The following is a 26,094-nucleotide window of genomic DNA, read 5'->3' as shown; positions in this document are numbered from 1 at the left end:
TGCCTTGCCGCAGCGGTTATACAGGTTCCCGTGAGATCACCGAAGTTAAGCGCTGTCAGGCGTGGCCGGCATTTGGATGTGTGACCATCCGGGTCGCCATGGGCTGTTGCCATTTTTCGGGGTGCACTCAGCCTCGTGATGCAAATTGAGGAGCTACTCGACCGAATAGTAGAGGCTCCGTCCAAATAAAACCATCGTAACGACCAGGTGAGCGGTGTGCTGACCACACGGCTCTCCTATCCGCATTCTCAGCTCAGGATGACACGGCGATCGGATGGTACCGATGGCTTACTTGTGGGCAGAAGACGGAGTGCTATATTTAAGACAACAGCCATTCAGGAGGTCATCGACAGCATCGATGTTCCGACATTTCTGCGGGTCATGAACAATTTCGCTATTCGTCTGCACCACATAATCGCCAACGATGTCAGGCGTGTCTAACGGGTCATAACCTAACTCTGAAAATCTGTAGTGACATTTGCATGTTGAATAACATGTGTGTACGTCGTATTTTGTAACTAATTTACGTGTGTTTCATGTAGTTCAATAACTGTCACCCTATAATTAACAAATAACCAAGTAAAGCGGAATTAGAGATAATATTTACACAGCACTTATAATAAATGGCTTGAAGAATAATGTGAATAGGGTAATACATATCTTCTTATTGCAGAAACGACACGTGCTAGATAAAATGCTAATAGAATAGGATGCAAAATTGCCATACAGGTCAGAAATGGTTCAATAAACTAATATGATGTAAAGAGTGTCTGAACTGATGGAAATATTTTTCAGATTGTTAGACTAAACTCAGATTTTGTACCAAGTCTAGTAGCTATCGGTCTCATTGAGAAACAGGTGGTTAGTAACAGCATGTGGACACAAGTAAACTCGCACTGTGCTTAGCAACGCCACAACGTGTGTTAGCCAAATTTTAACTGTATTTGAAGAACGTCTAATGAAATGCACTGCACTGCTCTCTCAAATTAATGTGACACCAATCAAAAAGAGTGAATAACCACCTCCTGCAGGCCGGACATGCATAAAGCGAGTGAGTGAGGTTCACGAAGGTATGTGGAGCCTTGCCGGATGCAGTGCCGTGTCCAGCTGTGATTGGTTATCGGCTGCAGATCCATCTCATGAACAGCTCTATCGAAGTCGTGGCACACACTGTCGATTTGGTTAAAATCCATGGGGTTTCGTGATGGGGAGTACGGCAAACTCATCCTGGTGTTCTCCGAACCACGCGTGTACACTGTGAGCTGTGTGACACGTCACATTATACTGTTGGTACATCCCAGCTTTACTGTATGATTAAATGATGATGGCGTCCTCTTGGGTAAAATATTCCGGAGGTAAAATAGTCCCCCATTCGGACCTCCGGGCGGGGACTACTCAAGAGGATGTCGTTATCAGGAGAAAGAAAACTGGCGTTCTACGGATCGGAGCGTGGAATGTCAGATCCCTTAATCGGGCAGGTAGGTTAGAAAATTTAAAAAGGGAAATGGATAGGTTAAAGTTAGATATAGTGGGAATTAGTGAAGTTCGGTGGCAGGAGGAACAAGACTTCTGGTCAGGTTACTACAGGGTTATAAACACAAAGTCCAATAGGGGTAATGCAGGAGTAGGTTTAATAATGAATAGGAAAATAGGAATGCGGGTAAGCTACTACAAACAGCATAGTGAACGCATTATTGTGGCCAAGATAGATACGAAGCCCACACCTACTACAGTAGTACAAGTTTATATGCCAACTAGCTCTGCAGATGACGAAGAAATTGAAGAAATGTATGATGAAGTAAAAGAAATTATTCAGATAGTGAAGGGAGACGAAAATTTAATAGTCATGGGTGACTGGAATTCGAGTGTAGGAAAAGGCAGAGAAGGAAACGTAGTAGGTGAATATGGATTGGGGCTAAGAAATGAAAGAGGAAGCTGCCTGATAGAATTTTGCACAGAGCACAACTTAATCATAGCTAACACTTGGTTTAAGAATCATGATAGAAGGTTGTATACATGGAAGAACCCTGGAGATACTAAAAGGTATCAGATAGATTATATAATGGTAAGACAGAGATTTAGGAACCAGGCTTTAAATTATAAGACGTTTCCAGGGGCAGATGTGGACTCTGACCACAATCTATTGGTTATGACCTGTAGATTAAAACTGAAGAAACTGCAAAAAGGTGGGAATTTAAGGAGATGGGACCTGGATAAACTGAAAGAACCAGAGGTTGTACAGAGTTTCAGGGAGAGCATAAGGGAACAATTGATAGGAATGGGGGAAAGAAATACAGTAGAAGAAGAATGGGTAGCTCTGAGGGATGAAGTAGTGAAGGCAGCAGACGATCAAGTAGGCAAAAAGAAGAGGGTTAGTAGAAATCCTTGGGTAACAGAAGAAATATTGAATTTAATTGACGAAAGGAGAAAATATAAAAATGCAGTAAATGAAGCAGGCAAAAAGGAATACAAATGTCTCAAAAATGAGATCGACAGGAAGTGCAAAATGGCTAAGCAGGAATGGCTAGAGGACAAATGTAAGGATGTAGAGGCTTGTCTCACTAGAGGAAAGATAGATACTGCCTACAGGAAAATTCAAGAGACCTCTGGAAAAAAGAGAACCACCTGCATGAATGTCAAGAGCTTTGATGGAAACCCAGTTCTAAGCAAAGAAAGGAAAGCATTAAGGTGGAAGGAGTATATAGAGGGTCTATACAAGGGCGATGCACTTGAGGACAATATTAAGGAAATGGAAGAGGATGTAGATGAAGATGGAATGGGAGATACGATACTGCGTGAAGAGTCTGACAGAGCACTGCAGGACCTGAGTCGAAACAAGGCCCCCGGAGTAGACAACATTCCATTGGAACTACTGACGGCCTTGGGAGAGCCAGTCCTGACAAAACTCTACCATCTGGTGAGCAAGATGTATGAAACAGGCGAAATACCCTCAGACTTCGAGAAGAATATAATAATTCCAATCCCAAAGAAAGCAGGTGTTGACAGATGTGAAAATTACCGAACTATCAGTTTAATAAGCCACAGCTGCAAAGTACTAACACGAATTCTTTACAGACGAATGGAAAAACTAGTAGAAGCCGACCTCGGGGAAGATCAGTTTGGATTCCGTAGAAATACTGGAACACGTGAGACAATACTGACCTTACGACGTATCTTAGAAGAAAGATTAAGGAAAGGCAAACCTACGTTTCTAGCATTTGTAGACTTAGAGAAAGCTTTTGACAATGTTGACTGGAATACTCTCTTTCAAATTCTAAAGGTGGCAGGGGTAAAATACAGGGAGCGAAAGGCTATTTACAACTTGTACAGAAACCAGATGGCAGTTATAAGAGTTGAGGGACATGAAAGGGAAGCAGTGGTTGGGAAGGGAGTAAGACAGGGTCGTAGCCTCTCCCCGATGTTATTCAATCTCTATATTGAGCAAGCAGTAAAGGAAACAAAAGAAAAATTTGGAGTAGGTATTAAAATCCATGGAGAAGAAATAAAAACTTTGAGGTTCGCCGATGACATTGTAATTCTGGCAGAGACAGCAAAGGACTTGGAAGAGCAGTTGAACGGAATGGGCAGTGTCTTGAAAGGAGGATGTAAGATGAACATCAACACAAGGAAAACGAGGATAATGGAATGTAGTGGAGTTAAGTCGGGTGATGCTGAGGGTATTAGATTAGGAAATGAGACACTTAAAGTAGTAAAGGAGTTTTGCTATTTGGGGAGCAAAATAACTGATGATGGACGAAGTAGAGAGGATATAAAATGTAGACTGGCAATGGCAAGGAAATCGTTTCTGAAGAAGAGAAATTTGTTAACATCGAGTATAGATTTAAGTGTCAGGAAGTTATTTCTGAAAGTATTTGTATGGAGTGTAGCCATGTATGGATGTGAAACATGGACGATAAATAGTTTGGACAAGAAGAGAATAGAAGCTTTTGAAATGTGGTGCTACAGAAGAATGCTGAAGATTAGATGGGTAGATCACATAACTAATGAGGAAGTATTGAATAGGATTGGGGAGAAGAGAAGTTTGTGGCACAACTTGACCAGAAGAAGGGATCGGTTGGTAGGACATGTTCTGAGGCATCAAGGGATCACCAATTTAGTATTGGAGGGCAGCGTGGAGGGTAAAAATCATAGGGGGAGACAAAGAGATGAATACACAAAGCAGATTCAGAAGGATGTAGGTTGCAGTAGGTACTGGGAGATGAAGAAGCTTGCACAGGATAGAGTAGCATGGAGAGCTGCATCAAACCAGTCTCAGGACTGAAGACCACAACAACAACAACACATCTCATCGCGCCGAGGAAAATCAAACTGCAAGTAGAGGTGGACATGGTTCCCAAGGAGAGATGTATGCTAGTGTAGATCCGTTGTGACTTCCAGTATAACGAGATCACCGGGAAATTCCACGAAGACATTCCCTAGACCATAATGTTCCCTCATCCGCCCTCGATCGGTCCGGTGATCGATTACAAATAGTTCACACTGTACCAGCCGACAGCCACCTGTCCGACGGAGCATAAAACGTGATCATTGCAAAAGCCCACCCGTCCCCACTCCCAGAAGAAGTCCAGTTGCGGTAGTGGCGTGCTAATTCCAGCAGTCGTAGCCAATGAACAGCAGTCAGTATGGGTGCGTGAAACAGACGCCTGCCGCGGAGAAACGCACGCACCAACGTTCGCTGCACGTTCGTTGAGGAGACGCCGTTGGTAGTCCCTTGTTCATCTTGGCAGTATCTGTCTTATTTCAGTAGCGCTACAGCGCTTGATGAGCCTTGGCTTCTTCAGTAATCTTCCTCTATAATTCTCGATTATTAGCAGCTCTTTTCCACCGGCGCGGTGGGTAGCGGCGTGGTGTGAGGCGCCTTGTCACAGTCCGCGTTGCTCCTCCCCCCCCCTCCCCCCGTCAAAGGTTCGCATCCCTCTCGGGCATGGGTGTGTGTCTTGTCCATTGCGTAAGTTAGATTAAGTAGTATGTAAGCTTAGGGACCGATGCCCTAAACAGTTTGGTCCCATATGATCTTTCCACAAGTTTCCAATTTTCTTTTCCACCCCAGGACGCCTATACTAGTGAGATCCACTATTATGTCGCCTGACTATCTCCTTCAACATCTACATCTACATTTATACTCCGCAAGCCACCCAACGGTGTGTGGCGTAGGGCACTTTACGTGCCTCTGTCATTACCTCCCTTTCCTGTCCCAGTCGCGTATGCTTCGCGGGAAGAACGACTGTCTGAAAGCCTCCGTGCGCGCTCTAATCTCTCTAATTTTACATTCGTGATCTCCTGGGGAAGTATAAGTAGGGGGAAGCAATATATTCGATACCTCATCCAGAAACGCACCCTCTCGAAACCTGGCGAGCAAGCTACACCGCGATGCAGAGCGCCTCTCTTGCAGAGTCTGCCACTTGAGTTTGTTAAACATCTCCGTAACGTAATCACGGTTACCAAATAATCCTGTGGCGAGACGCGCCGCTCTTCTTTGGATCTTCTCTATCTCCTCCGTCAACCCGATCTGGTACGGATCCCACACTGATGAGCGATACTGAAGTATAGGTCGAACGAGTGTTTTGTAAGCCACCTCCTTTGTTGATGGACTACATTTTCTAAGGACTCTCCCAGTTAATCTCAACCTGGTACCCGCCTTACCAACAATTAATTTTATATGATCATTCCACTTCAAATCGTTCCGCACGCATACTCACAATTATTTTACAGAAGTAACTGCTACCAGTGTTTGTTCTGCTATCATATAATTATACAATAAAGAATCCTTCTTTCTATGTATTCGCAATACATTACATTTGTCTATGTTAAGGGTCAGTTTCCACTCCTGCACCAAGTGCCTATCCGCTGCAGGTCTTTCTGCATTTCGCTACAATTTTCTAATGCAGCAACTTCTCTGTATACTACAGCATCATCCGCAAAAATCCGCATGGAGCTTCCGACACTATGTACTAGGTCATTTATATATATTGCGAAAAGCAATGGTCCCATAACACTCCCCTGTGGCACGCCAGAGGTTACTTTAACGTCTGTAGACGTTTTGTTTGCTAAAAACTCTTCAATCCAGCCACACAGCTGGTCTGATATTCCGTAGGCTCTTACTTTGTTTATCAGGCGACAGTGCGGATCTGTATCGAACGCCTTCCGGAAGTCAAGAAAAATAGCATCTACCTGGGAGCCTGTATCTAATATTTTCTGGGTATCATGAACCAATAAAGCGAGTTGGGTCTCACACGATCGCTGTTTCCGGAATCCATGTTGATTCCTACATAGTAGATTCTGGGTTTCCAAAAACGACATGATACTCGAGCAAAAAACATGTTCTAAAATTCTACAACAGATCGACGTCAGAGATATAGGTCTATAGCTTTGCGCATCTGCTCGACGGCCCTTCTTGAAGACCGGGACTACCTGTGCTCTTTTCCACTCATTTGGAACCTTTCCTTCCTCTAGAGACTTGCGGTACACGGCTGTTAGAAGGGGGGCAAGTTCTTTCGCGTACTCTGTGTAGAATCGAATTGGTATCCCGTCAGGTCCAGTGGACTTTCCTCTGTTGAGCTGAATGGACTACACCTATCGTCATTTTCTTCGGAATTCTATCCTCTGCCATTCTCTTCACATGTCCTAGCCATCGTATTCGCTGTGATTTTACAAATTTTACTGTGCCCCTACCTTGTATTAACTCTTGTAATTCGGCATTGTAGCGTATTCTCCAGCCTTCTTCCTCCCTTACTGAACCATACATTTTGCGCAGTATTTTCCTCTCAAAGGTTCTTAGTGCATATTTATCATGTTCTGCCAACGTACGTACCTCTGATCCGTATGCGGTAAGGGCGCGGACTAGGAAGTTATTTATTAGCAGTTTTGTTTTTCTTATAACAGGGCAATTTCTGAAAACTTGCATATTTGCAAATTAAGCTTTGTTTCCTGCTTGTATTCTTTGCCTTATATCCTTTCCAATACTGTTACCATTTGTTATTAGGGATTCCACGTAGTTAAAAGAGAACGCTCCTTTGAAGCGTTCCCCATTGACAATATGTCTTTAGGGATTCTTCTGGCCTTAGATTGTGACATTACCATAAATTTTGTTTTGTTTTCATTTACTATGAGGCCAGTTTCTAAGGCTTCTGTTTCCACAGCCATGTATATTTCTCAGAGTGTATTGATAATTCTTCCTACTATAACAATGTCATCAGCGTATGCACATACGAGTGTTGGAACTTAAATAGTGGCAACTATTTATTCACAACCGATCCAAAACAGTTACATGTTAGCACCTGTTACTGTCGTTCAAAATAGTCACCAGCATTGTGTAGAACCTGTTGTCAGCGATGTGTAAGGCGTAGTATTTCGTTAGCAGAAAAAGCCTGTTCTGTTGATGGTGCGAACGGAGCTGTCAAAAGTTATGATGATTCTCATGTACGACTGTGATGGTGTTATCCTAACGCATTACTTTCCTCCACACAACTGATAGGTTGGAAACTCAAGCGATCTAACATTACAGCCTGAATTAATGGCAGAACCGTGTAGCCTTATGAGTACATGTGCTTATGTTCTCACTTTTCCTCCTGGTACTGATCCCAGACGCTAGAACAATACTTTAAAATTGATAGCGTAGTTGATTTACGTAAAATGCTTCGAACTCCATCCATCTGTAGCTCCATCATGCATAAAAATCACCCGTTTCTTGTTCTTCTTAACCGTCTTCTACTACATCACAACACTTTCAAATCTGTTACTATACACTGATAAAGGGTGCTAACCTTTTCGACATGGGCGCATCTGGATAAATCTTGTGTACTTGGATAGGCACGGACTCGCTTAGTTCCATTCATTCACGAGATGTAGAATGTAGCGGTCTACTTCTGGTCAGCTGCAGATTAAATCGGTAACAGTGTTGCAGGGCGAGAGGTCTTTCAATCTCTGATTTTATCCTAGGACTGCGAGAATGCTCTGTGACTCCCATCTGCATAGACATAGATCGTAAATTTTGCACTCTGCTTGAGGTGTTATAAATATGTCGATTACTGTCTGATATACTTTGACGATGTATGTGTTCGAGAATTCACAATGAATAGACATATTGCACAGTCGTCTATCTTCATTGTCAATTATACGCGCAAAGAAGAGAAGATGGCGTTTAGCTATATACTGAAATGGGGAAACAGGCTGTCGAATTTTTGACCAGTGTTGAAATTGCGGTAAATTTGCTAAAATTGATCGCACTATCAACAATGATGCTTATTATTACAATACATCGACGGTGCCTTTTCCATACCATCCGTCCCTGGCATGCTATTGTTACCACATAATGATTGACTGACATCACTTGTTTGAGTTGGAGAAGGAGTTTTGCTGGAGGGGAAACACCTTCTGGGAATGGCTAGAACTGGAAAAGTGATCGCTTACATGACTGCAATAAGAGGAATCAGTCGAAATGGAACACAGATCCATCAGCTATTCTGTCACTGTGACAGATGAGTTTAAGTGTAGAGGTCATCAGTAACCTTCAGACAACAGTTTGGAAACTCTCCACAACGCCACCAAACTCTCCCCGTTTCCTTATGTTGTAGCTGTCTTTTATTTAAAATCATACAGTGTGTGTGGTGTTATGGTAACAGCAGTAAAAACATGATATACACCAAATGACGTCTAGTTTTTTGCGAGAGGCAAAATGTGAGTTTAGAACCTGACACTGACCTCGAAGTCGTGGCGAGAAAAAAAATGTATGGCAGTGTACAAAGTGTGTTACAGCAGAAAAAGTAATGTTTCAAACAACGATACAGGATGACAGGGAGCGTCCCTTGTGACTTACAGTGTAGCCTGTGGGATACAGTCATCCTCCTACAGTACAGGTGATGAAACTTTAAACTGGTCTGTGCAGTGGATTAATACCTGTATATTTAATGGGATCGTCACATGTGCTTGATGCCAGAATGCATGTGGTATTTGTTTTCATTATATGGGAGCAGAGAGATGCGGTAGAAACCTTTTCAAGTTCTCTGTTCGATGAAGATAGTTGAGCTTTTACAGTTCGTAATTTTTTACTGGTGGATGGTGCAGAATAAGTATGATAGAATATTGGGGTGATAGACGTGAAAGGGTCCTGTGGATCTGTAGTACCTGTTTGTAGTTTGGAGAAGCTCCACTATGCAGTAGCAAAATCCACGTCCTTCTCCAAGTCCCCATACTATCTTTTATAATGGCTCTGAGCACTATGGGAATTAACATCTGAGGTCATCAGTCCCCTAGAACTTAGAACTACTTCAACCTAACTAACCTAAGGATATCACACACATCCATGCCCGAGGCAGGATTCGAACCTGCGACCGTAGCGGTCGCGCGGTTCCAGACTGAAGCGCCTAGAACCGCTCGGCCACATCGGCCGGCTCTATCTTTTATATTACCTCATGTTGCAGGAGCAGGCTTCATTTCCATCGAATGTTCAAAACAGTTCTGTCGAAGTAGCTCAGCTTAGCTTGTTTCTACACAGCTTGCAGAAAGTGGCAGATATAGCTTTCTCCGACTTCTACTGAGTTTCTACTTACTTTGGAACGATCACTGGGGAAAAGCTGCAGGGATGACAGCGCAGAGGCTCAGGGGCAGTTGCAAGATGCATAGGGACTACCAAAAACCATGTTGGAATTTTACTGTAGCAGATATATTCGAGAAATGTGACATGTTTCGAGATATGAGAGTGCCAGAAATATGATTCACTAGTGGCTGTAATCATTAAAGGACTTCCCCGTAGGACCCATCGCAGGTATATGGTTGAATGGAAAGACTTTATTCCAAATCATAGACATCATTTCTATATTAAGCGTAGCACTAGAGACCTGAAAATCTAGTGTACACCTCTTACGACGTCAATCAGCACACCATCTACTACTGTTTGTGACCCTTCTTAACCAATCATCGCCAATAGCTCAGTGGATATATCGCAGAATCTCTGACATGGCATCGAGATAGAATGCATGACAAGTACTGCAGAAATATCTAGTGATGGTGGCGTGAGGGAGTTGCAAATACCGGTTTCATACCACATTCCTTAGCTGAATCACATTCAAAATTCGTAGGTAATGCCATATGTGGATTTATAAAGCCGGTATAGCTTGTAACACATAAACTTGTATTCAACTGTAGGGCCAAGACTGATTGTAATGGTAATATGGTTGTGGTTTTTTTAAACATATAGTGGTTTGTAAGACGACTACACCTCTCTTCTAAGACACGGTGGTAGCACTAGCAAGAAAAAATTATGAGACATGTCCACCCATCGTTGATTTTCGGTCAGTATTATTCGTATCGCCGGCAACCAGTTATTGGCGAAGTATTATACTTAGTAGTTGGGGTTGTGTGATAGGTTGGTCTTGAGCGTCAGGTTTATAAAGAATGTAAGTGTGTTCCGGTATGTGCGAAGTGAATGACTATGACCAGTTGTAAGGAAGGTATGGATCGACATGGAATACTGTGATAGCAAAGGGAAGAGGATGTCAAGTCGTAAGAATGGTATGGATATATCTATTTCCAGGGCCACAGCCATCATCAGGATGTATTTCCGATACTTCACTCATTGTAGAATGTCGTTCAACTGAGGTGCGTGCCACACAGTGCCAGTGGTCTGTGGAGGGAATGATTCACATTTCTGGCTAGTAAGAGCTGTCTTAATGGAGAGACCAGTTGGGATGCAGAAATGTAGCTGACGTAACCGTTTCGTCCTCTAGGCGGCCGAATAGCGAACTAATACTTAGTATATATTGGACAGCTTTCGTGATCGCGTGGAAATTCGAGAACATTCAATATGGACTTGTAGCTGCACATTTCACACCTTTAGTTAGTTTCACGTAAAGGTCTTTGCAGATGGAATAATTTTCTGATTACTCAATGGTTTACAGCAGGCTCCACCTGGCTAAAGTTTCGAATTTCTAGAGAAATAATTTCCAGTCTATATCTTCGGAATTATGTTGCGCGAGTGGTACTGCTATGCAAGCGATGTTGCTATGAGCTTGATATCGAGAAGTATCGTGAAAATGGTATGATATTCTGACAAATCATGCGAAATTAGATATTTCCTTGTAATCCCAGAGTCAGGAGGTGGGTGTAGAAAAGCAAGCAAGCAAGCAGGTCAGAACCAGAAACAGTAACGTCTTTGAGCTGAGGTGAACCGACCCAACCTTTATACAACAGTTCTGAGAGTGACTTCAGTCCACTGAGGACACTCTGATCACTCGTTGGGAGTGGACGACCGCCTGACCTTGCAGGAAATATCTAGTGCCGCAAGGAGTATACCTACGGTCAATGTGCTCATGCAGTCTGTCTTGGCAGTATAGGCCCTATGTACGGAGGTCTTCACTTCCCGGGGGCCGCCGACCACCCCGACTTCTGGGGCATGTGCTGAGTTGGTGACATCGGCGTCATTCACACGTTGGAGCCTCTCATATGTTGCGGTTGATCGTAGTTAGAAAGCTTTTTTACGTGCAGTAAGTGTTTGATGACTGCATTATTTTCGGCTGTTTAACCATTGTCAGTATGAGTGCATAGCGTTACACATGAATTATTTTTTGACAGTTTACGAGTTGCTTGCATGTCTGTACCCTGTCTACTGCATTATTTCGGTTATTTTCGAGTTTTTGCGTGTCTGTACGTCAGTGTACTGCATTATTTACAAGTAGTTTGCAGGTATGTAAACTGCAAGCACATCAGAGCGAATGTTTTGCATCAGTGTCATAAAAATACCATGTCAAATCCATCCCTAAATAAATTGTTCTGAAATAAATAAAGTACACTCCTTCCTCACTCCAGCAGTCGAGAAGGGGCTGAGTTCTTTTCCCGCCATTTTTGCCCTCCAGACCGACATCTTGGATTACATCACAGGATGGTGGCAGTACTGTGTACTATGTCAGTTGGACTCCATTTCTTGTGGTGGACACACTGGTAGGTGGTATTGCCTCATATTGTTTAAATGAACACTGCCAGCAAAGTAAAGACTTACGTCCATCCTACCCACCAGCCCAGCACAGGTTGAGTAGTTGTGCCATCATTTTTCTTCCGCCAGACCTCCATGTTGGATTACATCATGGGAGGGGCTTTGGCACCCTTAGGTGGCAGTACTGTGTACTAGGTCAGTTGGACTCTGAACCTCATGGTGAACACACTTGATAGTGGTACTGCCACTAACTGTTTGTTTAAGGACTGTTTAAATAACGACTTCTCTCCATCCTATCCAGCACCGGCTGAGTCATTTTCCCACCACTTCCTAGGAAGAGGTGGTGGTCAGATGACTTAGGTTTGTGGAAGTAGCCTAAGTGACCTCATTTCCTCCCATTTTTGTACGTTAGTTGAGGTAGCTGTGGTATGTTGCATTGCCCTGCTGGAACTTGAACTTCCCGCCATTTTCAAGGGGGAAGGTCGGGGAAGGGAGAAGGGAGGGGGATTGGGTTAGTGGAGGTAGCCCAATTGACCTATCTTTCAGCTAAAATTTGAAATTCCCACCATGATGTTATTGTGACATTTCCATAATTATCTGTGACGTCTTCGATACACCAGCTTGAATAAATCTGGCAAAAAGGCAGAACTAGACACCTGGTGTGGTGACCCATACACAGCAAGTGTCGCTGAACAGTCATTGGGGAGATAGTGTTGGGAGCCCTTTGGTTCATCTGAGCTGTCAGTTGCTTCACTGTTGTACATCTGTTCATGTGTAGACATCTGGGCATTTGTCGTTCACTCCTTTCATTTATCTCTGTATGTCCACCTTTTTAGAGGTGGTTGAGGGACTCAGCTGTTCAATACAGGATGTCAAATTAAATACCTTTTAGCCATCTAGTTTCCAAACTTATTTTATTTGGCTACCAGTATGAGCGTTTTACTGCGCCATCTTCAGGCCTCTGACCGACATGTAGGAACATCTTACCTCGTTTCTGGTGAAAACAGGAGCCAGCAAAACTGGTATTAATAGATATCTGTTTGCTACAGCGATCATCTGCTCGGCAGATGATATCTACGTTTCTTCCTGCCACCGCACTTCGCTAATTCACAATATATCCAACCTTATCCTATCCACTTCCGTTTTAATTGTTCTAAGCAACATAACTGATTAATTTTAATTATTCTAAACATAACTGATTAACGTATCTTTTCACTCACAGGTATTGTGCACTTCGTTAGCTTTCTGTCATGAGAACAACTTATGACGTATTCCTATACCAGTGATCCCAGTTTTCACTCTGGAATATTTTTACACAAGAGGGCACGCTATAGTATAGCTGCATGTCGTCAGGACACATAATGATTGAGATTTCCAGTCTGCTATGAGCCGTTTGCTGTAACAACGAACTTGCGACAAGATACTTTTGGCTAAACGTTACGAGATCAACCGGACTGTTCGGATCCTTCCTGGCTCTTCTATGTACATGCTTTCGTTGTGACTGCGCCTACGATACGCATATGTACACCACTGATACACGGATTGCACCCGTACTTGGCAAGATGAGTATTTCGTGGGATGCCCAATGTTCCATATTGTTTAGTCTGTAATTTCTACTATATCCATCCTTCTCCTATCCACTTCCGTTTCAAATTTTCTAACCAACCTAACTAATTAACAGATCTTCTCGCTCTGAGCTATAATGTGCTACATTTGTTGGCACTCATGAGAACGTTATCTGAAGTATTCCTGACTGGAGATCCGAGTGGAAGAGTATTTTAACTCTGGAATATTTTACCTAAGAAGGCACCCTACAGTGCAGTACATTATATGTCCTTGGGACATATAATGTCTACCGCTTCCATTGTGCTTTTAGCTCTTCACAGTAATTCATGCTTGTACCAAAGTACTTTTGGCTAAACGTTACTAGGAGAGGTTAACTGGATTGTTCGCATCCTGCTGCTACTGAAAAGGCTGCTGTCTCCCTTTGGGAATTATACGTTTGTCTTGGCCCTCCACAGATACCCTTTCGTTGTGACTGCATGTACGATACAGCTATCTGCCTCATTGATACACGGATTCCATCCAAAGTTGGTAAGGTCCGTAGTTGGAATGCTCAATGTTCCATATTCTGTTAATCTATGGGTAATGTACTTATACTGGGCAGCTACGATCACGACGATCAGCGTAGTGATAATCTATTTCGTTCACGAGGTTTGCCCATATCTTCATCGAGTGCCATATGAAATATGGTATAAGTATCGCACCAGATAGACACCTACATCCTCGGCAACAACACGCATAGGATTGGGGAAGCAACTAAATGAAACATATCCCTTGGATGTAATTTAATACTGGGCATCGAAATGCAGTATACCTTAACTTTGTCACTTAACTAGCAGCTCAGCAGTAAAATAATAATTAATTTTGTGTACTACTTATTTAAAAGAAGGAGAACGATTTGATGAAAGTGATAGTTGGATGTTACTAAAATATCGCAGCCGCTGAAGAATATGCATTCTTTTATTTAAAAAAAAGGAAAAAAAAAATGAAAAAAAAAAACAAAGACATATCACGAAGGAATCCTCCGAATTGGACTGAAAACAGCAGATGTGATTTGTACTGAGCATGTCAATAACGTATTGGTCTACCTCAGACCTGTACGCAAGCAATTAGTCGACTTGGAATTGCTTGTCAGAGTTATTGGATGTCCCCGTGCGGAATATCGTGCCAAATTCTGTCTAATTGGAGCTTAAGAGAGTTAAAATTCCAAGCTGATTGGAGGGCCCTGCCCGTAACCCTCCAACTGCTCTCAAATGGATAGTCATCCGGCGATCTTGCTGGCCAAGGTAGGGTTTGGCAATCAGGAAGATAAGCAGAAACTCTTGCTGTGTGCAGACGGCCACTATCTTGCTGAAATGTAAGCCCAGGATGGCTTGCAATGAAGAGGGCTACAAAACGGAGGGTAGAATATCGTCGCCGTACCGCTGTGCTGTGGGGTATCCAGGATGACAACCACAGGGGGGCCAGCTGTGAACAGAAGTGGCATCCCAGACCGCCACGACTGGCCGTCTGGCCGAATAACGGACGACAGTCTGTTTGGTATCCCACCAGGTCCGGGGTGTCTCCACACAAGTCTACGCTGGTCATCGGAGCATATTTCTGATCGGGTCACAACACTGAAGACAATTTTCCTCCATCAAATGAGATATCAGGCCGTAGACGTATGTGGAGACATCCCAGTGAGAGTCTGGATGCCACCCTGACTATCACTCGCTATACGGCACGAAAAACAGGAGTGATGACACGGGTTGTCATTTTTTTTCATAGCGCTGTGATAAGTCGACGATATTTTATGCTGCGGTTTGCTGTCCTTCATGGCAATCCACTCTGAGCTTACATTTCAGCAAAGTAATGTCCCTCGCAGTCGGTGAGATTTTCTACTGCTTGCCTTCGTGCTTGCCAAACCCTACCTTGCCCAGGAAAGTCGCCGGATCAGCCTCCAGTCCAGAACATTTGGAACGTTATGGAAAGGGCCTTCGAACCAGCTCTGGATTGTCGCGATCTAAGGCGCCAACTGGACACAGTTTTTCATGATATCCCCTAGGAGGTCATCCAGCAACTCTATCAGTCAATGGCAAGCCGAATAACCGCTTGCATAGGGGCCAGGGATGGACCAACGCTTTATTGACTTGCTCAATTTGTGGCGGTTTACTTTTGAATAATCCCGAATAAATCATCCACATTTTCTGAAATTGTAATCATCTGTTTGCCTGTGCATGTGCAAAAAATCTACCAATTTCCTCTCTCATTCTGTTAACTTCTTCGTGATGCGTCTTTTTCCTTGTCACAGAGTCTGCTCGTATTCTTAGCTATTAAGGTCAGTGTGAGTATTGTAAATTACTCAATTATAATTATTAAATTTAATTGTAATCCAACTAAGGCGCTGTATGCTGCATGTAATAAAGTGTAACATAAAGTAGCTTTTGAGGAAAGCGAAATACGTGATAGAACCATGTTACTACCCGGTTCTTTTGAAAAACAAATTTACGATATCACCACAGTTATTTAAAGGAAATAGGAAGCCCAGGATCACTGGTGATTGGTGATGGACAAGCTTGTGATTATTTTACAATTTTAATTTGACTCAAAACAGACTTTATTATAAACGTCAATTTGGACATTTGCCCCTTTACTGATGCAATGTACAAATCATCACTCTGATTGAATTACATAAACACGAACAAGAATCATATCATTTTGCATCTGAAACCACAATCATTGATAGTAGGCACGGTGAATAATCAGTCATAAACAATCGGTCTTGCTTAACCAGGTCTCAAGAGACTAATAACATTATACACTTCCAACCTAAGTTACACAGCCCCATAATACCACAACTTCATATAGAACAAAGAGATCTTAAAGCTTAATAAAACTGAATTGTCCACATAAAGGTCCACAGTGGAACGTGCTTATACTAAAAATACAAAGTGGGCCAACCAAGGTCGCAAAACTTGCACGCAGGAATAATAACAAGTTGCACGTTTTTAAAGATACACAAATGATTAACATAAGTGTTAAATAAGAAGGGCTAGTAATAACTCAACCAACAAAATGACTTACAGAAATACAAATATTAACAAGGTGGCCTCACTTAATTAACGGATATAATGACTGAGAATGATTCCCAAATTGCACTTAACTTTAGAGAACCGCCTTAAGGCCCATAGCATTATTTGGAAGCAATAACGCTACAGCTGGTAGCCAATAGGAGGAGCGTTCACTCCCCACGGCTTGCGCACAGGGTCATATAGCAGGCGGCATATATTTATATATAATCTGACCGGCCCACAATGAGCGGTCCTACAAGAATCCATAACCTCGCCGACGCCAGGGAACGAGGAGTCTTAACAAATGTCCTGCAGCAGAAATACACTGCTGGCCACCGTAAATGCAACACCCTGAATGAAGCATCCGAATCAAGTGAAATTTACACCATGAGTTTGCAGCGATGAGATATGCAACTGATTACAATTTCAGCACAGACGCCCATCACGCGCGCCTGTGGCGCCACCTCATAGAGCCATTTAAGGCTTCGCGATTTCGACGAGTGTACGTTCGGCACGTGTGTTTACCTTGTGGTTGTTTCACAAGACGATCAGCTATACCTCGTAGACAACAGCGAGCATCTTTTGATCAAGTATCCGAGTTCGACAGAGAAAGGATAGTGGCTTACCGAGATTGTGGATTATCATACAGAGAAATCACTAGTCGTGTTGGACGAAACCAGACAACTGTAATGCGGATATGTGGCCGTTGGATGCAGGAGGGTAAGACGGACCGACGTGGTCGATCGCATTCACCTCGGTGCACCACTGCACGTGCTGATAGGCAAATTGTGCGCATGGTAGTGACGGATCGCTCAGTGACATCCCGAACCATAGCACAGCACATTGCGTCTGTAACGCATCATCCAGTGTCTGCGCGTACCATTCGACGCCGTTAACAGCAGAGTGGTCTGTCCGCAAGACGTCCATTGCTTCGTCTACCATTGACGCAGAACCACAGACGTCTCCGTCGCCAATGGTGTGATGACAGACTGATGTGGACGGCAGAATGGAATGACGTTGTCTTTACTGACGAGGCACGCTTCTGTCTGCAGCACCACGATGGTCGGATTCGAGTGTGGAGACACCGTGGAGAGAGGATGCTGGACAGCTGCATTATGCACCACCACACTGGTCTTGCACCGGGTATTATGGTATGGGGCGGTATTGGATGTTACTCTCGCACGCCTCCAGTACGCATTGCCGGTACTTTAAATAGCCGGCGCTACATATCCGAGGTGCTGGAGCCAGTTCTCCTTCTTTACTTTCAGGGCTCGGCCACAGCCATATTTCAACAGGATAATGCGCGACCACACGTGGCACGCATTGTCCAAAGGTTCTTCGTCAGTAACCAGATTGAATTGCTTCCCTGACCGGCTCTCTCTCCGGATCTTTCGCCGATAGAAAACATGTGGTCCATGGTTGCTCAACGAGTGACCCAGATTACATCCCCAGCTGCCACACCAGATGATCTTTGGCAACGTGTGGAAGCTGCTTGGGCTGCTGTACCCCAGGAACACATGCAACGTCTCTTTGACTCAATGCCGAGACGTGTGGCAGCGGTGATCTCCAACAATGGCGGCTACTCTGGCTACTGATTCTGGCAGGAACCACATGTCACAGACGTCTGTAAACGTAATCATTTGATACTTGGTCAACATGTTATCTAAAAAATAAATTTTGTTGTGCTACCTCTTGTCTTTCTTGGTGTTGCATTAACGGTGGCCAGCAGTGTATATTGCAATGATATCAAGGTCAAATCACAGTCACACTGGAATATATAATAAGCACGCTCCCCAAATTCTTGAGGAGCAATACTCTAACATTACCCGTCTCCCAGTAAATTGGCGGGAAACTTAGAGATCACTTCCAGTTCCTTAAGACACTTTCAACATTAAGTAAATATATCAAATGCTGCCCTGACAAATGCTGCCTGGCACGTACACAACTGCAGCCAGCCCCAAAGCAGACAATATGTGTTAAACAAGTTTAAATCGGCTTGCAAACCACTTAAAACACAATCCACGGCTGATCAAAACGGAATGAGGAACATCAGCCTCCTTAAAATAGCCACTGTGGAAACAAGTTCAGAATCATCTCCGGCAGCTACCCATGCCACAATAAGTTTCAACAACCTTCTTAGTTAAACGCAGAATAAAAGTTATACGTACCTTGGAGCTTGCAAATTACGAACTGGGAAGCTGTTCAGCGTGAGACGACCAACTCACCACAATCTTGCACGTCAAGGCGCCCAATGATCGGCGCCGTACATCCGGCGCGACAAAAGACAAGGGAGGCGAGCATGGCGAGGCCCATGCACCACTGTTAGGGATGCCGACTTGTTTTCAACGAAAGTTGGCCCGTTGAACGCCGACCAGAGACTTACTCGTCACACGTTCACCCGGAAAACCCGCCGGGGAAGCAGTCAAAGATATCATGACACTAGACTAACGATATCAACGATGGAAGTCGAACACCCTAGCGCCAGCCGCCACGGCTCAGAAACATTTAAATTTCAGGTTTACAAATATGTACTTCTAGTTAATCGTGTAATTCGTTCCTAAGTTGTATTTCTGATATTTATGCCATTATTCAGCATTGTATATAAGCAAGTCGTGTGTTTCCTTTTTGTAGAAATTAGGTACAAACTGAAAATATGAGATTGTCCACATAGCAAACAATCAGAACTTCTACATAACTGACTGATTACAGCGTTACTGGTATTCAAAAATTACATAATGATCAAAAATAAAGACAAATAGGTAAATAAAATCAGAGTGTTTACGAGCGTAACAAAATGTGGGTCGTATGGTATCGTATATATCAACACGAATTTCTCGGTCCATCACGCTCCAACCTCTTCTACTGTTGTCTTGAAATTTTGTGTCACATACGGAACTGTTTGTCATTTCTGCCGCGTACCTCTACAATATCTCATTTATGTCTTCAGTAGTCCTTTTTTTTTGCTATTCTGTGCAACTGAGGCTCAGCTGCCTAAATTCCACTGCAGGACGTGTTAGGCAAGAGACCCATTTACTCGTATATTTCGTCCGTCGTCAGAACTGTTTTAGTTACTGTCACAGCGATAGCCCCACTAAAGGTTAGACCACATGGCAAACTAGCTTGTCGACATTTATCTGTGCGTGTATGCGTCATTTCGCGAGGAATGTTCCCGTCAAGAGCACTCGCTGTATGTAATAGTAAAAAGAGAGAATATGGACGACAGAGACGGACGGGGCGAAAAAGTTAAAAACAGTAAAAAAGGAAACGCGAAGTAGCGGCACAGCTAATAGCCATTTATTATGGAAATTTTTAAATCGAGTGATGCGTTCGCTGGCGAGCAGCGCGCGTGTGTGCGCGTCTGCACGCGCTGCGTACGTATGCGTCAGAGTAGGGCAAGCGGGCGCGGTCTCGCAGTCCACACATCCATTACCTTCCGCATATTTGTGGGAACCGCCGATAAATTAGCGCATATTTGATTCATAGCCCCTAATTTCGGAGACTGCGAGGGCAGAGACGAGAGGTTTCCGTGACACTGAATAATGGCCCGCGGTCTAGGAATTCCTCGCCGCCGGATAAATTGGTACGGCAGCTCTGACACGTCGGTTCCATCTTTCTGCCGTGAGTGGCCTCTGGACTGTTCATTGGGAGTGATGGAGGTGAAACGCAAAGGGTATCGTCGGCATGTAGGCAGCAACAACTCGGGGCGAAATGAGGCTACATTAAAAAGAGAAAATTCCAAAGTGGTGTAGTATTGAGCACAAATGATTCTCAGCATTCTCGAGGGCATCGTTTCATTTCACATTTCGGCCATTCATATTTATGATGGCTGATGGGAAAAACAGTGAAGTGATTCCTTCTAGAAGAACATAGCCGACTTCCTTTAACAAATTGCCTCCTATCTTATCTTGCGCTTCGTATCTAATGACCTCATAGTTAATGGGAACTTAATAACCTAATAATGTAGGAGAAAAATATATCACGTAACTTGCTGCATCGAGTTTGGAAAACTCCTAAGTTTTGAATTATTTTCTTTTCTGTGGTATGGAACACGATGGTGCAAGTCTCGCATGTGTGATATTACTTGTAACCTAATGTTAGCGCAGACTGCTCTTTTATTTTCATTTTTGTTAAACACGACTGGTGTCAGCATCAACGACCATTTTCCAGTTGTTGTGTGCCCTTGTACTCCCACAACGATAGACGATTCTGTTATATAATCCCAGCTTTTCTTGATTCCTCCATTATAGTCATCAGGGACTAAGCCTGACTACATATACACTTTTCGGTGTGTGACGGAGGTTGCTCTTTTGTACAACTGTCGTTCTCCCCCTACCCCAACCCCCCCCCCCCCCCAACCATACACACACACACACACACACACACACACACACACACACACACATACCACGCCGTCCTTTCCCTGTTTCAACACTGAAGAGTTCCCAGGATGAATGATTGCCGATAAGTCTCCATGTGAGTTCAGACCGCTCTAATTTTAACTCTGTGGTCTAACTTCGCAAGATATTCGTAGCAGGAAGCATTATATTTGTTGACTGTTCTAGGAAGAAACGCTCTCAGGACGTTGAACGGAAAACCACACCGTGATTGCACAATGCCTCTTTTGCAGCGTCTGCCACTGGTTTTCGTTTACCATCTCTGCGAGCCTGCCGTGCTTACTAAATAAAGCTGTAGCGAAACGCGCTGCCCTTCTTTGGATTTCCTATATTTCATCTACCATTTTTATCCAATACTGATCCCATACTGAGGGGCAATGCTCAAGTATTGGTCGAGCGTCTGTTTCGTAAAGTAGCTCCTTTGTTGACGGACTACTTTTACTGACGATTGTTCCAGTGAATCTTAGTCTTCCACCTGCATTTCCTGTGACTTGTTTTAAGTGGCCGTTCCACTTGAAATACCTCCCTAAGCGTACTCATAGATTTTTTTTTTTTTGAATAATTGTGGCCAATGATTGTTCTGTAACCGTGTTTCTGAGAATGTGTATGCAATTCATTACCTTTCTTTATGTTGAAGGGCGACTGCTACGTCCTTGATCAAGACTCGAATCTCTGCCGATCTTTGTGCATTTCGCTGCAATTTTCTAGCGCTGCTACTTTGTACAACAGCATCATCCGCGAAGCGCCTAATGGTAGTTCCGATGGCGATGTTATCTACAAATGGGCGTGGACCTATAATACAGCCTTGGGGACGACCGAAACCACGTTTACGTCTAAGTCAGTTGATCTGATATACCGTACGCTCGTGTTTAGTTCATTAGACGGCGGGTCGGAAGTGTATGCAATGCCTTACGGAAGTCCACGAACATGGTACCTGTATGGACGATGGTATCTATCACCTTGCGGGACTAGTGAACGAACATAACGAGCTGGGTTTTAAATGATCCTTGATTTCGGAACCCATGGTCATTCTTGTAGACCAGATTTTGCGGTCTCCGGAAGCGTCGTGATACGTGAACATAAAATATGTAGCAAAATTCTACAGCTGACAGACGTCGGATGTATAGCTCTGAATGTCTCTTTGACGACCCTTCTTGAAAATCGGAATGATCTGCACATTTTTTTGCAGTCATCAGGGACACTTCGCTCTTCCAAAGGCCTACGGTACGCGGCTGCTAGAGACGGGCAAGTTCTTAAGTAAACGCTATGTAGAATCGTCGTGAAACCGGTGACTTTCGCACATTTATGCCCAGGGAACGGCATCTCACTGACTAGATTACGTGACTAAGATGGCGCATCCAATGTGGCATAAAAGTGACGCCATCACCAGGTGGACAACGGGGAGATATAGCACCTGACGATGATGATGGATGCAATTGTTGACGCGGTATGTAAAACCGAGATCCTTTTGCACAAGGATTCCATGGCGAAATGCTTAGTAATCAACTTTTAAAGATCCAATTACACGCGGTTTTTTCTTTTTTTTTCACTGAAATATTAATTTAAAGTGTAAGGAGAGGATAATGTATTTTGAACCATTGCAAAGGGATGGGACAAGGGCAATAAGTGGAGGAAAATGCTTCTATTAAAAATTTAAGAGAAATTTGATGCATTTTCCCACCTTCATGCTGCACAAAACATTTGTGGAGGCGCTGAACGATAACCTAAGAGGCACCACACCCAAAGCCGCCTTTGTCTCTGGAGAAGTAAGTAAAAAATGAAACTGTATCAGTCAGTCGTATTTATTCATTCTGGACGGACCTATACAAATTGTGCCACAGCTATTGCAGTTATAATTGATATTTTTTAAAGACTGTTAGGAAGTTAGTACTGAGGGTTGCAGTGCCTGTAATATTATCAGAACAACAAATTTTTTAGTTCAACGATCAATAGTTTCATTTAGAGAGTGAATTCATATGAAAATGTCGTTATTTATTTTCGGTGTCTTTGCGTAGTGCGCAATTTTTAAATCCCTTCGTTAACCTGTGACAAAGATTTGTTCTTGGTTTTAACGTTTTCCGTTGAATTATTTTGTTAACGACGCCCTTAGTGGTGAAACATCTTTTAATGCTAAATGGAGGGACTGTATTTACCAACTGCCGACTTCCTCTACATCTACATCCATACTCCGCACGCCACCTGACGGTGTGTGGCGGAGGGTACCTTGAGTACCTCTATCGGTTCTCCCTTCTATTCCAGTCTCGTATTGTTCGTGGAAAGAAGTATTGTCGGTATGCTTCTGTCTGGGCTCTAATCCCTCTGATTTTATCCTCATGGTCTCTTCGCGAGATATAGGTAGGAGGGAGCAATATACTGCTTTACTCTTCGGTGAAGGTATGCTCTCCAAACTTTAACAAAAACCCGTACCGAGCTACTGAGCGTTTCTCCTGCAAAGTCTTCCACTAGAGTTTATCTATCATCTCCGTAACGCTTTCGCGATTACTAAATGATCCTGTAACGAAGCGCGCTGCTCTCCGTTGGATCTTCTCTATCTCTTCTATCAACCCTATCTGGTACGGATCCCACACTGTTGAGCAGTATTCAAGCAGTGGGTTAACAAGCGTACTGTAACCTACTTCCTTTGTTTTCGGATTGCATTTACTTAGGATTCTTCCAATGAATCTCAGTCTGGCATCTGCTTTACCGACGATCAACTTTATATGATCATTCAATTTAAATCACTCCTAATGCGTACTCCCAGATAATTTATGGAATTAACTGCTTTCGGTTGCTGACCTGCTATTTTGTAGCTAAATGATAAGGGATCTATTTTTCTATGTATTCGCAGCACATTACACTTGTCTACATTGAGATTCAATTGCCATTCCCTGCCCCATGCGTCAATTCGCTGCAGATCCTCCTGCATTTCAGTACAATTTTCCATCGTTACAACTTCCCGATACACCACTGCATCATCTGCAAACAGCCTCAGTGAACTTCCGATGTCATCCAAAAGGTCATATATGTACATTGTGAATAGCAATGGTCCTATGACTCTCCCCTGCTGCACACCTGAAATGACTCTTACTTCGGAAGACTTGTCTCCATTAAGAATGACACGCTGCGTTCTGTTATCTAGGAAATCTTCAATCCAATCACACAATTGGTCTGATAGTCCATATGCTCTTACTTTGTTCATTAAACGAAGAATGAAAATTCCGGCTCCGAAACGGCTATATTACTTTGTATGCAATGTTCTTCGCATTTGCCATCTAGTGTTATGATGCTAGTTACATGCCCGTGTTTCGCAACAGATGTTAAAGAAGGGCCTTTGCGTACTTCCGTTCCTCAATCGATAAAACCGGAACTCTTATAGGATCACTTTGTCAATAAATTTGCTTTCCCCAGCTGAACGAAGTCAAGATTACATAAAACGTATCGAAAGATGCGAAGCAATTATTTCAAGTTTTTAATACACAAAGCGAAATCAGTTGGCTCTTAATTCTCTCACTGACGTAAACTTCCGGAAATATCTTCTGTCACTGAGGTAAGAGAATAATAGCGATTTGTTGAATCTTTTGTGTGATACAAAACTAACTGCACCATTTGTTGGTTCTTTGGTGCACAACGCCGTGATGATGATGTTACTAAAGCAAACATCCGTCCTACTATGCTGAGCAGACTCCAGAACTTATATTTTTTTTTCCATGATCCGATTTTGAAGAAATGAAGCTCATATGTTGTCCGAAGCTACGCTCAAGTTATCCGTAAAACCCCAGGAGAATTCGTCTAGTTGTTTCAGAAATTAGCGTGTTCTTGCCGACAGACATGAGAGTTTAGAATACGTATTTTCGTCACAATAGATACAGAAGATATTATAAGGTCGATGAGTGTTAATGTAAACTGCAGATTTAATCGACTCCTTTGGTTGTATCTGTACATATACCGATGGACCCAAAATTCCACAAGAGCTGTGTACTGGATGTGCTCTTCTAAACACTTCGATTGTAAGTAGGCGCGTAGCGTTGGGCAGTTGGAGGTGAGCCGCCAGCAGTGGTGGATGTGGGGAGACAGATGCCAGAGTTTTGAGAGGGTACTATGAGCGGACGGTCTGGACGTGTGTCCGTCAGAAAAAGGAAATTTCTAAAACTGAATGTTACTTGCTAACTATGTGCCTCTCAATAGTTAGTGCCTTCAGTAGTTAGAAACTTTTATTTACCTGGCAGTATTGGCGCTCGCTGTATTGCAGTAGTTCGAGTCACGAAGATTTTTGTGAAGTAAGTGATTCATGAAAGGTATACGTTATTATTAGTCGGGGCCATTCTTTTGTAGGTATTAAAGAAAGTCAGATTGCGTTGCGCTAAGATATTGTGTGTCAGTTAGTGATGATCGGAATAAGTAAAGATAAAATTGTCTGAGTACGTTGAGTTTGGCTCAGCTGTTTGAAAATCAAATAACGTAAGAGTTTTTCCAGCACTGTCATTCTTTACATACAAAGGGGAAATTTCAAGGTAAATGTCAGTAAAGCCCCGAAACTACCAGATATTAATCGTATCGTACTGCCAAATAGGTCTTCCAAATATTCAACAACAGATATAGAATAAAACAACAAACCGTTACCTTTTGGTTGTGGTGCTGGAACATCTTCGCTGTAACCAGAAAGGGCAGACAGTCTGTCTTCGGTGGGTGCAATCCCAACTTGGCGTCCGCCACAATAAGATATCTGACGCCTAAGGGAAGTAAGCTACCTCTAAATGGAACTCGTCTTGAATTTAAATTGCCATTTACAGACCGCTTACGAGAAGTAAAGAGCCACAGGAAATAGCAATGGCAAGCGATATGGATTGTGTCCCAACAAAGGAAAGGTGGCTATTAAGCGGCATTACTACCTGGAATTACGAGGACGGATTTCATCCATCATTCGAGTTCTCTTCAACAGCGTCTCTTTTCCTCTACATGCATGGATTATGATCATTTACACAACTTCTTTTCGTGTCCCAAATATGTCTGTGAACGAGCAGGAGTATTGAGGTCTTTGGTGAGTATGGATTACCTCCTCCCTCACTCAGCTTCGTCTCTTCTGCTTACTGAAGTCATTGAAGTTTATAAAGTGACTGTTCATTTCGTTAAGAGAATAAAA

This window comes from Schistocerca piceifrons, chromosome 6 (genome assembly GCF_021461385.2).
Source record: "Schistocerca piceifrons isolate TAMUIC-IGC-003096 chromosome 6, iqSchPice1.1, whole genome shotgun sequence".
Classification (NCBI taxonomy): domain Eukaryota; kingdom Metazoa; phylum Arthropoda; class Insecta; order Orthoptera; family Acrididae; genus Schistocerca; species Schistocerca piceifrons.
This window is presented reverse-complemented; position numbering follows the sequence as displayed.